The following is a 16035-nucleotide window of genomic DNA, read 5'->3' on the forward strand; positions in this document are numbered from 1 at the left end:
TCCTCCCTTCCTTCCTTCCTTCCATCCTTCCTTCCTTCTTTCCTTCCCTCACTCCCTCCCTCCCTCCCTTCTATTTTTTACCTCCCACTTATGAATGAGGACGTGCGGGTATTTCTCTGTGCTTGTGAGGGTGCAGAGAAAAGGGAACTCTCCTACATTGTTGGTGGGAAAGCAGTTTGACACGGCCATTGTGGGAAACAGAGCAGGTTCCTCAGAGAACTAAAAACTGAACAACTTTATGACACAGCAATGACCCTACTAGGTATGTACACAAGGGAAATGAAATCAACACATCGAAGAGATACCTGCACTCCCGTGTTCATTTCAACACTATTTGCAATAGCCGAGAGATGGAATCACCCTAAATGCCTATCAAAAGATGAATGGATTAAAAAAACCCTGAGGCATATATGCACAGTAGAGTAATATTTGTCTGTTAAAAAAAATGAAATCCTGTCATTTGTAGCAACATGGCTGGAACTGGTAACCATCATGTTAGGTGAAGTAAGCCAGACACAGAAAAACCAAACACCACATGATGTCACCTATATGTGGAATCTAAAAACAAACAAACAAACAAAAACGTGGTTCTCACAAAAGCAGAGAGTGTAATAGTGGTTACCAGAGGCCTGGAGGTGAGAGGGGGCAGGTGGAGGGGAAGTGATGGATTAACCTGCTCAGAACTGTGGTATCCATCCTAAGTGAACCATTGGACGGTATGTTCATGTATTGAAACAACAGCTGGAGAGTGAGTGCAGAATCTCCTCATGTCTGAAACCTTGAACTGCCAAGACAACCCACAATCAACTTTTTTTTTTTTCCTTTTTGACTTTTTTCGTGACTGGCAACGGATCGCAACCCTTGGTGTTGCGCCCGCACCTCACTCAGCCAGTGAGCGGCGGTCTGTATGTGGGATACGAACCCTCGGCGGGAGAGCCAACCCACTCCAAAGTGGCGCACTGTAGCAGTGCGCCACCGGGCCGGCCCCACAATCAACTTTTAAAGTTTCTTTCTCCTTACTCCTTTTATGGCTTCCACCCCATTCTCCCGTGTTCTACCAAAGGTGAAATATTTTGTGTTTCTAGAAGGGCTTGTCACATTTTGTAATTTGGTGCACCTGGTTTCCTGGGACTTCAGTTGTCTAATGGGCTCAAAAATGGTAATTTTGTGTATTCCTAAGATCATTGTGAGGGAGGTAGCAATGTTCTCTTGCAGCTTTTTCTGTCCTAAGCAGAACAAAATTTACAATAGAATATACTGACAAAGCTGAAATTGGTCATTTAAAATGATTAATAAAAATGGTAAAATCCTAATGAGATTAATAAAGGGAAATGGAGGAAAAATGCAAATATCAAAAATAAAATAGGGAGTATTGCTGCAGATGCAACAGAGATTGAAAAGACGGTAAGATGGTGAGAGTTTATTATGAGCCACGCTGCACTGGGACATTGAAAATTTACGTCAAATGGAGAAATTCCTTAAAATACTACTTATTAAAATTGACAGAAGGCATTGAAAATGGGAACACTGATATCTATTAAATGACTTAAATTTATCATTAAAATGCCCTTAAAAGGAACACTAAGCCTAGATGGCTTTGTTGGAAAAAATTACAAACATTTAAAAAGGAAATAACAACAGTCTTAGTTCTTCCAGGAAGAGGAAAAAGACCACACTTCCCACCTTGTTTATGAGTCCACATAACTTTGATACCAGCCCTGACAAAGATAAGAAAAGGAGTAACTTTGATACCAGACCTGACAAAGATAAGAAAAGGAAATTAAAAACGAAAATGTTAGGAAAAGAAATCTAGCAATATATTAAAATGGGATGCCTTCCAAATACTCAAGTCATGACCAAGTAAGATGCATTTCAAATGTTCATAAATGGCTAAATGTTAGGAGAAAAAAATGAATGTGATTCACCATATTAATGCAAAACTATTATACCTGCATAATTATCTTAATAAATGCAAAAAAAGCATTTGATGTATTCAACACCATTCATAATAAAAACCCTCAGGAAACAAAGAACTAAATCTGATAACAAACATATACTAAAAACCTGAAGAAAACATCATAGTTTTATGATGACATTTTGTAGGCTATCCCTCAAGATTTTTATTTATTTATTGGGTTTTTTTAAATTTTAAACTTGAAACATAACTGATATTTAGGGGGTTCTAAGTTGACTATGAGTATTTGTGTACAATATGTGATGATCAAATCAGTATTATTAGCATGTTCATCATTACAAATAATAATCATTCTTTGTGTCCTTTACCCAATAGGTAAGCTTTTTATTTTGATACAGTCCCATTTGTTTACTTTTTCTTTTGCTGCCTGTGCTTTTAGGACTTATTCATAAAGGTTTTCCCAGTCCTACATCCTGAAGTGTTTCTCCTGTGTCTTCTTCTAGGAGTTTTATAGTTTCAGGTCTTATACTTAAGTCTTTAATCCATTTTGAGTTGATAGAGAAATATCTCATGTCCTCACAAGTGGGAGCAAAAGAAAAAGAAAGAAAGAGAGAAAGAGAAAGAAATAACAGTCATAATAATATGTTGAACTTTCAGAAGGAGAGAACAAAACTATTGTTTCTAGAGCTGGAAAGAGGGAGAGGAAAGGGGTATACCAAGAAATGGATTAATGGACACGAAATAACTAATTAGGAAAAATAAGTTCTTTTGATGTACAGTTAGCTAGGCACCTATAATTAACAATAATTTGCTTCATGTTAGCATGTTATCAAATGACTATTAGAGAAGAGATCGAATGTCCTCAACAGAAAGAAATTATTACATTTTGTAATGATGAATATGCTAATTATCCTTACTTGATCCCTGCACATTGCACACGGGTATTGATGCTCATCTGTGTATCCCACAGACGGGTATAATCAGTTATATTTCAATAAAAAAAAAGAAAAAGAAAATGCTAAAAAAAAAAAAAAAAAGGAAAGAAATATTGAATCTGGAATTCACTGTCAAACAGCTAAATGACCGCAAGTCAGTCATTTCTCACTTTGGCCTGATTTTTTTTACATCTGTGAAATAAAAGATATGATATTTGTCTATGTACCGTGCCTCTAAATACATATTTATTGTTTGAGAGAAGTTAAAGCATGTGAAAGTCTTTCCTAAACTATATGATTGTATAAATGATAATTTATCATTTTTTCTAAGTAGAGAGCAAAGAACATTTTAGATAAATATAAAATACAGCTTCTTTGATATTTTAACTAATGAAGGACATAATTTCTATTCAGAGTGGTTATGAGCATGAATTATGGTCAGGTAGACATATATTTTTATTTCATTTGTTATAGCTAATTGCACATTTAAATACTGTAAACTTTTGTCTTCTCATTGTTAAAATTAGTGTAATAATACCCATTTATTTAGGACAATAGTGAAGGTTTGGTTAGAAAGTGCACGTAAAACATTTAGAATACTTACTTAAAAGATTCAGAACAGGTAACCCAGCCAATTACACTGTAAGCCTGTGACAAAACTTTAGTAGTTCTGTTCCAACTTGGGGATTTTCAACTTCCTTTTAAAGAAAATAACTGATAACCACCTTTCATTATTTCTATGAATTCGACCTTTTTAAAAAAAAATTACATGTAAATGAAATTATGCAGTAATTTCCTTCTATAGCTAAGAGACGCTAAATTATGCTGCAGAAAATAAAATAAATAATTACTACTCTGCACCTTAAAATAAAAAGAAAATAACTGACGCCTGTTTCCTGGTACTCGCTTCACATTTCAATCATTGTAAATTGCTGAGGGTTGAATCTGGCCTGATGTAAAGATGTAAACTTGAAAGCGGAAAGTTTGCATATCTGGTTCACTACTATGTACTCATGTACTTGATAGATACTGCAGTACCTGGGACACGGATGTTGTTAAATAAATACATGTTTAATAAAGAATTAATGACCTTTTGATTCTTTAGGGGAAAAAACTTGACTAATAAGAGGATTGGATGTATCATTGGAGCTAGAATGGGACAGAAGTGTGATTCATGGACCAAAAAGTGTAAGAAACAAAGAGAACTGTAGCTAAATTTAAGAATTTTCATACTAAAAGGATATTACTATGATGTTATGTCCGTGTTCACTGACATTTTTCACTTCCACCAACTCCCAACACAGAGAAGAGCAGCATGAGGAGGGAGAACCAGAGCAGCGTGTCCCAGTTCCTCCTCCTGGGGCTCCCCATCCGGCCAGAGCAGCAGGGCGTGTTCTTCACCCTGTTCCTGGGCATGTACCTGACCACGGTGCTGGGGAACCTGCTCATCATCCTGCTCATCAGGCTGGACTCTCGCCTCCACACCCCCATGTACTTCTTCCTCAGCCACTTGGCTTTTTCTGACATTTCCCTTTCATCTATCACGGTTCCAAAAATGCTGATGGACATGCAGGCTTAGCAACAATCCATCCCCTATGAAGGGTGCATTTCTCAGATGTATTTTTTCATACTTTTTGGCTGTCTTGACAATTCCCTCCTTGCAGTGATGGCATACAACAGGTATGTGGCCATCTGTCACCCACTTCACTATATCTCTGTCATGAGGGAGGAGCTGTGTGTCTTACTAATAGCCATGTTGGTTCTTCTGTCATGTTGCACACCCTTCTTCTGGTACAGCTATCCTGTGCTGACAACACCACCCCCCACTTCTTCTGTGACCTCGCTGCCCTCCTGAAGCTGAGCTGCTCAGACACCTCCCTCAGTGAGCTGGTCATCTTCACCAAGGGAGGAATGCTTTTTATCCTGCCTTGGGCTCTTATATCCATATAGGAACCCCCATCTTGAGGGTCCCCTTGACTAAAATAGTCTTTAAAACTTTTTCTACCTGTGGCACCTGCCTCTTTGTGGTGTCTTTATGCTTTGGGACACTTGCAGGTGTCTACTTTTTCTCTTCATCATGGAACTCCAATGACAAGGACATAATTGCTTCTGTCATCTTCATAGTTTAAAAATAGTATGTATTCTGCTGTTATGTTCTGTTTTCTTAATATGTCAACTAGGTCAAGTTTTCTTCTTGGATTGTTAGAACTTCTTTATCCTTAATTATCCTTAATTAATCTTTGGCTTCTTGTTCATTATCTCTCATATATGCAATATCTTATGAAAAACATGTTGCATCATTAAAATTGTGGATTTTTTTCTTCTTTTAGATATCAATTCTTGTTTATATATATACTTTAACTATGTTATTGAGGACACATAGATTTAGCATTATGATCTACTCCTTTTGGACTGACACATTCATGTAGTGGTGTGTTGAAGCTGGCTTGTATTGGCTTCGAGCTGATTGTGGACATCTCTTCGTAATTCCACAGTCAATGACATCATGTTGGTAGCTTGAAATTGACCATAATGAGAATTATTACACAATGGAAACTGACAAATGCAATAGGCAAGGCTCCCCTACTATTGACAGCCATTTGTTTTTCACTTAGCAGCACACCATTGCATTTATAAGTAGGAGATATTTCTCTTAGTCTCTGCTGATAGCCCCTACCTTAACATCTCATCTACATCATCTTATATTAGTATAGATATATCAGATTTTGTGAGGCTAACTTTATCTGTGACTGAATGGCAGTTTGACGAATGGCAGGGTAGACTTTTACTTCCTGAAATCTCATGTATGCATGTCACTATGTGTTTTCACACACGTAGCTTAACATCTTTCATAATTTAACTTTAAACCTTACTGTGTCCTTTTATATATGATGTGTCCATTGTAAACAGTGTAAACTTGAGTTTTGCTCCTTTTATGTAGATGGTGACTTTTGTGCAGAATATAATCCGTTTATATTTAATGTAATTATGGTATATTTCAATTTATATTTTTCATATTCTATGTTTTATATTTGAGACATTTCATATTTTTCTATCCTCTTTATTCATTTTGATTAATTAAATATATATTTCTGTTACTATAATCTTTTATTAACTTGTGAATCATACATTATTATTTTGTTATTCTTTTTTGTATTTTGTATAGAGATTACTTCTTGCTTTCTTTTAAAAAGCATTACTGAGGTATAATATACACAGCAGAAAATTTTTATTTTAACAATCTGAGGTGCATAATTCAGTAGCATTTAGTTCACTAGTAATGTGCAAATACCACAACTATTTCATTCCCGAACCCCAAAATAAAACTATGTACCCATTAAACAGTCATTTTCATTTCCCCATCCCAAGGCCCCTAGCAAACACCAAACTGCTACTGTCTCTACAGATTTGCTTATTCTGTACATTTCATATGAGTGGAACTCTAAAATGTTTGACCTTCACCCATGTTGTAGTCTGTGTCAGTACTTCATTCTTATTTATGGCTTAATAATATTCTATTGTATGAATATACCACATTTTGTTTATGCATGCATGTATTGGTAGACATACAGGTTATTTCCACTTTTTGGCTATTGTTTACAGTGCTGCTACAAACATTTGGGTTCAAGTTTTTATTTGAACACCTATTTTCAATTCTTTTGGATATATACCTAGAAGAGGAACTGCTGAGTCAGTTGGTACTTCCTTTTAACTCATTGAGGAAAAAACTGTTTTCCACAGTGACTGAACTGTTTTGAATTCCTACGAGCAGTGTATGAGTTTTCCAGTTGCTCCACATCTTGGTCAATACCTTTTGTTTTTCATTTTTTTATAGCCATCTTAAGGGGTATAAAGTGGTATCTTGTCATTTTGATGTGAATTTTCCTAATGACTAATAACACTGAGCATCTTCTGTGTGCCCACTGGCCATTTCTATATTTTCTATGGAGGAATTTTCTATTCATGTCATTTGCTGTTTAGAATATTTTTTCTGTGTGTTTTGTTGTTGAGTTATATGAAGTCTTTATATGTTCTGGGTACTAGATCCTTATCAGACATATGATTTTCAAATAGTTTCTCCCTTTCTGTGGGTTGTGTTTTCACTTTCATGATAGTGCCTTTTAATGCAAAAATGTTTTTAATTTTCATAAAATCCTATTTATCTATTTTTTTCTTTTGTAGCTTGTGCTTTTTCTGTCACATCTGAGAAACCATGGCCAAATACGAGGTGAAGATTGAGTCCTGTTTTCTCCTAAAAGTTTTATAGTTTTAACTCTTAGGTCTTTAGTTCATGTTTAGTTAAATATGTACATGGTGTGAAGTAAGGATTCAATTCATCCTTTTCCATGTAGCTATCCAGTTGTCTCAGCACCATTTGTGGAAGAGACTAATTCTTTCCCCATTGAACAAACTTGACACCAAGGTTGAAAAAAAATTGGCCATAGATGCATGGGTTTATTTCCCACCTCTCAAATTTATTCAATTGACCTGTATGTTTATTTTTATGCAAGTATCACAATTTTTATAATTGCAGCTTTGTAGTATGTTTGAAAATCAGAAAGCATGAGTCTTCCAAATTTGTTTTGAGTTTTCAATATTATTTTGGTCATGGAGGAAGCATCTGTCATTGGAGATAAAATGGAGAATAAAAGCTGTGAAGGGCCGACCCCATGGCTCACTCGGAAGAGTGCAGTGCTGGGAGCGCAGCAGTGCTGGGAGCTCTGAGGCCGTGGGTAGGGATCCTATATAGGGATGGCTGGTGTGCTCACTGGCTGAGCATGGTGTGGACGATACCAAGCCAAGGGTTATGATCCCCTTACTGGTCAACAAAAAAAAAAAAAAAAAAAAAAAAAAAAAAAAAAAAAAAAAAAAAAAAAAAAAAAAAAAAAAAAAAAAAAAAAAAAAAAAAAAAAAAAAAAAAAGCTGTGAAAATCTCCTTTGTATATTAGGGATTGAGAGGGTCACATGCATGTTCAGGAATGGACACAAGCTTAGAAATATCTGAGAAAACGCTATGCTTTCAGATCTGGCTAATCTCCCGAATCCATGCAAACAGAAAGTGAAGGATAAGGCAGAATTATAAATTGTCTTGCTAAGCATTGAAGGAGTGCCTCAACACAGACACAATCTGCAAAGACCAGGTGACCCTCTTTTTCTGTTTTTCTTATCTTTTATTTTCTTTTTGGGTCCAGGAGGCTAGGGAATTCTTTGTAAACTGATAGCTGACTACTAAGCTAACAAAACCTTTAGTGACCACACACACAAAGGAATAGAGTGTTTATAAAAATAGTTTAGAAAAGTCACTAATCCAACAAACAACTTTGACTCACAATGAGCAGTGACAATACACTGTGGAGCTGGGGAGAAATTTGATATCTAGAATTACCACATTATAGTATTAAAAAATCCAGTTTTCAACAAAAATTATGAGGCGTTCAAAGAAAGAAATAAGAAACCATGGCTCATTCACACTAAAAATAAACAAATAAATCAAAAGAAATTCTCCTAGAGGAAGCCCAAACATTGGACTTACTAGTGAAAGATTTAAAATCAACTTTTAAAAATATGGTTAAAGAACTAAGGAAACCTTAGACAAGGAACTAAAGAAAATCAGGAGAGACTTCTGGGAAGATGGCAGACTAGAGGTGCCCAGGGCATATTCCTCCTGCAGAAGAAGATCAAAATGGGCCCACCACCACTGCCATTGCCAGAGCCATTGTCCTGTCCCAGAACTATTGCCCATTGCAGAGCAGCAGTACTGTGAGTAGCCTATCATTGAAGTCATGGACTCTGCAGATGCAAGAGAGGTGGCTGCAACCAATGCCACCATCACTGCAACTCATGGGGTCAATGCCACTGTAAGTTAACCCTGCTGCTACCAAGGACACTGCAGATGTGAAGGAGATGGCTGTAGCTGCTGGCAATGAGATAATCCCCCTGCCACTAAGGACACTGCAGACGTGAGGGGAGAGGCAGCTGCATCCACAAGTGCCTCTGCCCCCCCCACAATGTAACCCCACTACTGCCAAGGACCACTGGAGAAGAGAGAGAGATGGCTGCAGCCATTGGCTCCCCTGCCACTACCATGAGATAACCCTGCTGCTGCCAAGGACACCTCCCAGGACACCACAGATTGGAGTGAAGCAGTTGCAGCCATGCTACCACAACCACCGCTACAAGGTTACCCTGCTGTTGCCAAGGACACTGCAGATGTGAGGTAGCTAGTTATAGCCACATACACTGCTGTCTCCCACATGATGTATCCCTGCTGCTGCTGTGGACACCACAGATGTGAGAAAGGCACTTGCAGCTGCCAGCACCCGTGCTGCCCACACAAGGTAATCCTGCTACTGCTGCAGACACCAGAGACAGAGGGAGGCAATTGCAGTCACTGGCACTGGTGTGCCCACACAAGATAACCCTGCTGCCACCAAGGATGCAACAGACACAGCAGGTAGTTGCAACTGCTAGTGCTGGTGATGCTGCTGTGAGGTAACCCCACTGCTGCTGCAGATACTGTACCTGTGTGGGCCACTGATGTGGACACCACAGCCAAACAGGTGGCTGCTGCAACCAATGCTGCTTCATTTGCTGGCACCACCAGCACCGCCAGGCAACCACCATTATTGTGCAAGACACCCATCACCACTGGAACAACTGCTGCCATATGGTCAGCTTGCCAAAGCCACTGCTACAACCACCACTGCCACAAATGTGGCCTGCTACCACAGCAGCAGCTACAGCAGCCACTGCCATTGTACAGGAGGACTTCTGACCACTTGACCGCATTGACACAGGGAGGGTCACCAGCAGAGTCAAGGGAAGGAGAGTAACAGAAGAAGCAACTGCTCTACATAATGACCAGACATCAATGTAGAGATACCAGAAATATGGGGTAAAAAACAAGACAATATGAGTCCACCAAAGGAATACAATAACTTTCAAATACCATACCCTATAGAGCAGGGAATTCCTGAAATGACTGAAAAAAAATACTGAGTAAAAATCTTAAGGGAACTCAATGAGATGCAAGAAGACACAGTTAAATGACACAATGAACTGAGAAAAACTATTCAGGACAGGAAGGAGGAAATTTAGAAAGGGATTAATACTTAAAAGAAGAATGTCACAGAACTCATGGAACTGAAGGAGCCATTCAAAAAAATGAAGAACAACTGAGAGCTTAAGCAGCAGGCTAGCAAGCAGAAGAAAGAATTTCTGATCTGGAAGATAAGCTCTTCGAAATGTCTCAGATGGACAAAAAAGAAAAAGAAAAGAAAAAGGAATTTTAAAAATGAAGTAAATCTAAGTGAGACAGCAGGCAGCATTAAGTGCACAAATATCTGAATCATGGTTATTCCTGAAAGAGAGGAGGAAAGGCATTGAGAACATATTCACAAAATTATAGCAGAAAATTTCCCGGGTATAGGTAGCGACATGAGATAAATGGACCTTCGGATTCAGGAGGATCAAAGATCCCCAAACAGATTCAATACAAAAAGGTCTTCTCCATGGCACATTACAGCCAAACTGGCAGAACTCAAAGGCAAAGAGAGAATCCTAAACACAGCAGAAGAAAAGTGTCAAGTCATCTATAAGGGAGTCCCCATCAGACTAACAGCAGACTTCTCAACAGAAACTCTACAGACCATAAGAAAATGTGATGACACATTTGAGATACTAAAAGAAAAAAACTGTCAACCAAGAATACTATATCCAGCAAGGCTAACCTTTAGAAATGAAGGAGAAATAGTGTATTTCCTAAACAAATAAAAACTATGAGAGTTCACCACCTCAGGACCAGCTCAAGAGAATCCTGCATCTGGAATCCAAAAAACAATAACCACTACTATGAATACAAAAGAAAGATCAAAACTAACTAGAAGAACAAAAATTCAAATGAGAAAGAGAAAGAAACTGTATCTTACCACCTCCAAAAACCAGCAAACACCAAAGACAAATAATAAAAGTGAAAGAAAGAATCAAAAGATATTCAAAACATCCAAATTAAAATTGATAATATGCCAAAAGACAATACCTTTCAGTAACAACCACAAGTGTAAACGGATTAAATTTCCCACTGTAAAGCCAGAGTGGCTGATTGGATTAAAAAGCTAGACCCAGCTGTATTCTATTTACAAGCAACTCACCATACCTGTAGATACACACAGACTAAGAGTGAAGGGATAGAAAAAGATATACCACACAAATGGAAATAAAAAATGAGCAGGAGTAACTATTCTCATATCAGACAAAATAGACGTTAAACCAAAAAACATAAAAAGAGACAAAGAAGGCCACTATATAATGATAAAGGGATCTATCCAGAAAGAAGACATAACAATCGTAACTATATATGCACGCAATATTGGAATACCCAGATGTATAAACTAAACAGTATTAGACCTGAGGAAAGAGATAGACTGAAATACAGTAGTAGTTGCAGACCTCAACATACCTCTCTCAATACTGGACATGTAATCCAGGCAATAAATCAACAGAGAAACACAGGATTTAAAACATACTTTAGACCAATGACACGTGGCATACAGAACTTTTCATCCAAAAGCCACAGAATATAATTTCTTCTCCTCAACACATGGAACATTCTCCAGGTTAGACCACATGTCAGGTCACAAATCAAGACTCAATAAATTTTAAAAATTTGAAATCATTTCAAGTATCTTCTCAGACCACAAAAGAATAAAATCAGAAATCAATAACAAGCGAAACTCTGTAAACCATACAAACACATGGAAATTAAACAACATGCTCCTGAATGAAATATGGGTCCAAGAAGATATTGAACGGGGAAATTTTAAAATTTCTCAAAAATAATGAAAATAAAAACACATCACACCAAAACATGTGGGATGCTAGAAAAGCACTACTAAGAGGGAAGTTTATTGCAATAAACACATCAAAAGAATAGAAAGATTTCAAATAAACAACCTAATGCTACACCTAAAAGAACTGTAGAAACAAGATCAACCCAATCTCAAAATTAGTAGGAGGAAAGAAGTAATTAAGATCAGACCTGAACTAAATGAAACAGAAATCCATAAAATGATGCAAAAGATCAATGAAAACTTGGATTTTTTTAGAAGATAAACAAAATAGAAAAACCATTAGCTAGGCTAATTAAAAAAAGAAGAGAGAAGACCCAAATAACACAAATCAGAAATGAAAAAGGAAACATTACATCTGATACTACAGAAATACAAATACTCTTTAGCGACCATCATAAGCAACTATACGACAACAAATTTGAAAACCTCGAGGAATGGATACATTTTGGGACACATAAAAACTACCAAGACTGAAGCAAGAAAAAATACAAAACCTGAACAGACCAATAACAAGCAATGAGATTGAAGTAGTAATCAGCAGTCTACAAAAAAGAAAAGCCCAGGACTGGATGGCTTCACTTCTGAATTCTACCAAACTTTTAAGTAGGAATTAATACTGATTATCTTCATACTATTCCAAAAAATTGTAATAGAAGCTATTCTCCCAAACTCATTCTATAAGGCCGGCATCACCCTGATACCAAAACCAGACAAGGATGCAACAAAAAAAGAAAGCTATTGGCCAATATCTTTGATGAACATACACACAAAAATCCTCAACAAACTATTAGCAAATAGAATACAGCAACACATCACAAAAATTAAACACCACAATCAAGTGGGATCATATCCTGGATGCAAGGATGGTTCAACATATGCAAGTCAATAAGTGTGATGCACCACATCAACAAAATCAAGGACAAAACCATCTGATTATCTCAATAGATACAGAAAAAGCATTTGACAAAATTCAACATCCATTCATGATTAACTCTCAGCAAGTTAGGTCTAGAAAGAAAGAATCTCAAGACAATTAAAGTCGTATATAACAAACCCACTGCCAATATCATCCTGAATGGGGAAAAGCTGAAAACCCACTCTCACCACTCATAATTAACATAGCATTGGCAGAACTAGCCAGAGCACTCAGGCAAAAGAAAGAAATAAAGGACATCTAGATTGGAAAAGACAAATTGTTAAATTGTCCTTGTTTGCAGATGACATGATCCTCTATATAGAATAGTCTAAAAACTAAAAACAAACAACTCTTAGAGTTGATAAAACAATTCACTAAAGTTACAAGATACAAAATCAACACAAAAATTAGTAGCATTTTTATACTCCAACAAAGAACTAGCAGAAAAAGAAATCAAGAAAGCTAGCCCACTTGCAATAGTCACCAAAAAAAAAAAAAAAAGAAAAAGAAACAGTAGTAATTTTTTGTTTTTTACTTTCACTACAAAATAATTTATTACAAGCCACAGCTTTAGTGCAAGACTCCTACGTACAAGCATACAACACTGATTACCCTACGTAGGGGACTTTTTCTTCCCCCTTGCCTTCTGAATGTCTAATATCAGGTCTTAAAGGTATTGGATCTCCTTGGCCAGGGAATCTGCCCTTTTCTTTCAAAGCCTTGTTCTTCTTTTCTAGCTCTCTACATTCACCTGGAGGGTCTCCTGCTCTACCCACTTCTTCTGGAGGTACCTAATAGCTACTGTCTTGTTTTGCTCTGTTTTTTTTTTTTTTTTCAGCTTCTTATTCAGTTTCTCACCCTTTACTTTTGCTGCTACCATCATCTCTCCAGGAGGATCATTTGGTTGTGGGGAGGCAGAGCCACAGATGACACCCAGAGATGATAGGCTCCTATTTGGAGGGCCTCTAGATGTAGAGGGACTATGCTGGGGACAGCCCAAATAAGACTCAGGGCTCATACAGATGCTACTATCATTATCTGAGAGGTGTCTTCCTCCTTTATGAACTGAGGGATCATGGTGATGTAAGCAGTAGAGTCTGGCTTCCTATCTCCTTCAGAGATATTCACATCATTGCCTAGCTCTAAACTTAAAGAATGATCTGTAGTGGTGAAAAAGACCCCTGAGGAAATGGGAAGAGGTTGCTAGAAGGCGGAAGGGGCAACCTGGTTGCCTTTGCTAAAACTTTTGCTAAAAACTTTGCTAAACTTTCTGGGAGATGGCCAATTGGGTTCACTGTCTGGTTGGGATACTTATTAATCTTCTGGACTAAGCAGGCCAAAGAGATTACATACATCACCTGAATGTGGCCAAAATCTCATCTGGCATGGTTTCCAGGTCATTTGTACCCAACAGGACATCAAAGTCAAACTCTTTCAGATCCATTTTCTCCAACATCCAATCTGTCCTGGAGAAGGCATCCTCCTTGCCATTGTCTGAGGCATAATCAAGCCATCCACAGCCAGCCATTTGGAGAAGCCCAACTTACCCCTGTTGCCAGAGAACCAATGAGGTTTGAAGTGCCTGACCACCTACAGGTAATCATTTAAAAGATCTAGGCTTTCTTCAGTCCCCACTCTGGACTGGTTGAAGGTAGACATCATGTTCCCCACCAATACTTCACTCCTCAGGAAGCTAATCTCACTCATTTTGAGGGGCTTTGCTAGAATGGAGGAATGTGCTTAATTCAAAGGTGTCTTCATCAGTTATGGCAATGCTTCTGCTGAATGCTGCGAAAAGCAACATAGCTTAAGCCACAATAACAATCCCCCCGAAATGAAATGCCTAGGAGTAAATTTAACCAAGGAGGTGAAAGATCTCTACAACAAAAACTATAGAACATTGGTGGAAGGGTTAATACCATCAAATGGATTGGAAGAATTAATACCATCAAAATGTTCATATTAGCCAAAGCAATCTATAGATTCAATGTAATCACTATCAAAATACCAATGTCATTCTTCACAATAATAGAAAAAAACACTCTTAAAATTTGCATGGAACCATAAGACACCCTGTATAACCAAAGCAATCTTAAACAAAAAGAACAACGTTGAAGGGATCCCACTGTCTGACTTCAAAATATACTATAAAGGTATACTAACCAAAGCAGCATGGTACTGGCATAAAAGCAGACAAATAGATCAATAGAATGGAATAGAAAATCCATAAATAAACCCATGCATTTAGAGCCAACTGATTTTTAACAAAGTTGCCAAAAACACACTCCAGGGAAAGGACAGCCTTTTCAATAAACAGTGCTGGGATAACTGGATATCTCTATGCAGAAGATTGAAACTAGGCCTCTATCTCTCACCATACACAAAATCAACTCCAGATGGATTAAAAACCTAAATTTAAGGCCCAAAACTATGAAACTACTAGAAGAAAACAAGCATAGGAAAATGCTACATAAAATGGGTTTGGGTAGTGCATTTTCAACAAGGTTACAATGGCACAGGCAACTAAAGCAAGAATAGACAAATGGGACTACATAAAATTAAAAAGCTTCTTCACAGTGAAGGACAGAATTAGCAAAGTAAAGAGACGACCTACAGAACGGAAAAAAAGTATTTTAAAACTACACACCACACAAGGGGCTAATATTCATAATATATGAGGAACTCAACAACTAAAGAGCAAAAAAAAAAAAAAAAAAAAACACCCAAATAAAAAATGGACAGAGAACTTGAACAGATATTTCTCAAAAGAAGACATACAAATGGTATTAAAAAAAAAAAGTGCTCAACATCACTACTCATCAGGGAAATGCAAATTAAAACCACAGTGAGATGTCATCTCACTCTGGTTAGAATGGGTATTATCAAAAAGACAGAAAATAACCAATGTTGGTAAGGATATGGAGAAAAGAGAATAACCTTGTCTGACCATAATGGAATAAAACCAAAAATCAACAACAAAAGGGACACTCGAAACCATATGAATACATGGAAGTTAAACATCATTCTCTTAAACAAGGAATGGGTCAAAGTAGATATCAAAAAGGAAATTAAAACTTTACTGGACACAAACAAAAATAAAAACACAAGACACCAGAACCTATGGGATATGGCAAAAGCAGTTAAGAGGGAAGTTTTTAGCAATAAATATCTGCATCAAAAAAGAATAAAAACTTCAAATAAACAATCTAACATTACACCTCAAGGAGCTGGAAAAACAAGAAGAAACTAAACCCAAAATCAGTAGAAGGAGAAAAATAAAGATCAGAACAGAAAAAAAAATTAGAAATTGAAAAACCAATACAAAAGATCAATAAAACAAAGAGTTGGTTTTTTGAAATGACAAACAAAATCGATAGACGTGTAGTTAGACTAGTGAAGGAAAAAGAAGAGAAGACACAA

At 37.1% G+C, this 16035-nt stretch overlaps 2 pseudogenes; one reads left to right on the forward strand and one right to left on the reverse strand.

Annotated features, from left to right (window-relative positions):
* Nucleotides 1-4165: 4165 nt before the first annotated feature.
* On the forward strand, nt 4166-4979 carry LOC103604722 (annotated as a pseudogene).
* Nucleotides 4980-13228: 8249 nt separating this feature from the next.
* LOC103604723 lies at nt 13229-14322 on the reverse strand (annotated as a pseudogene).
* Between the last annotated feature and the right edge of the window lie 1713 nt (nt 14323-16035).

Source organism: Galeopterus variegatus, unplaced genomic scaffold, assembly GCF_000696425.1.
Source record: "Galeopterus variegatus unplaced genomic scaffold, G_variegatus-3.0.2 Scaffold5363, whole genome shotgun sequence".
Classification (NCBI taxonomy): Eukaryota; Metazoa; Chordata; class Mammalia; order Dermoptera; family Cynocephalidae; genus Galeopterus; species Galeopterus variegatus.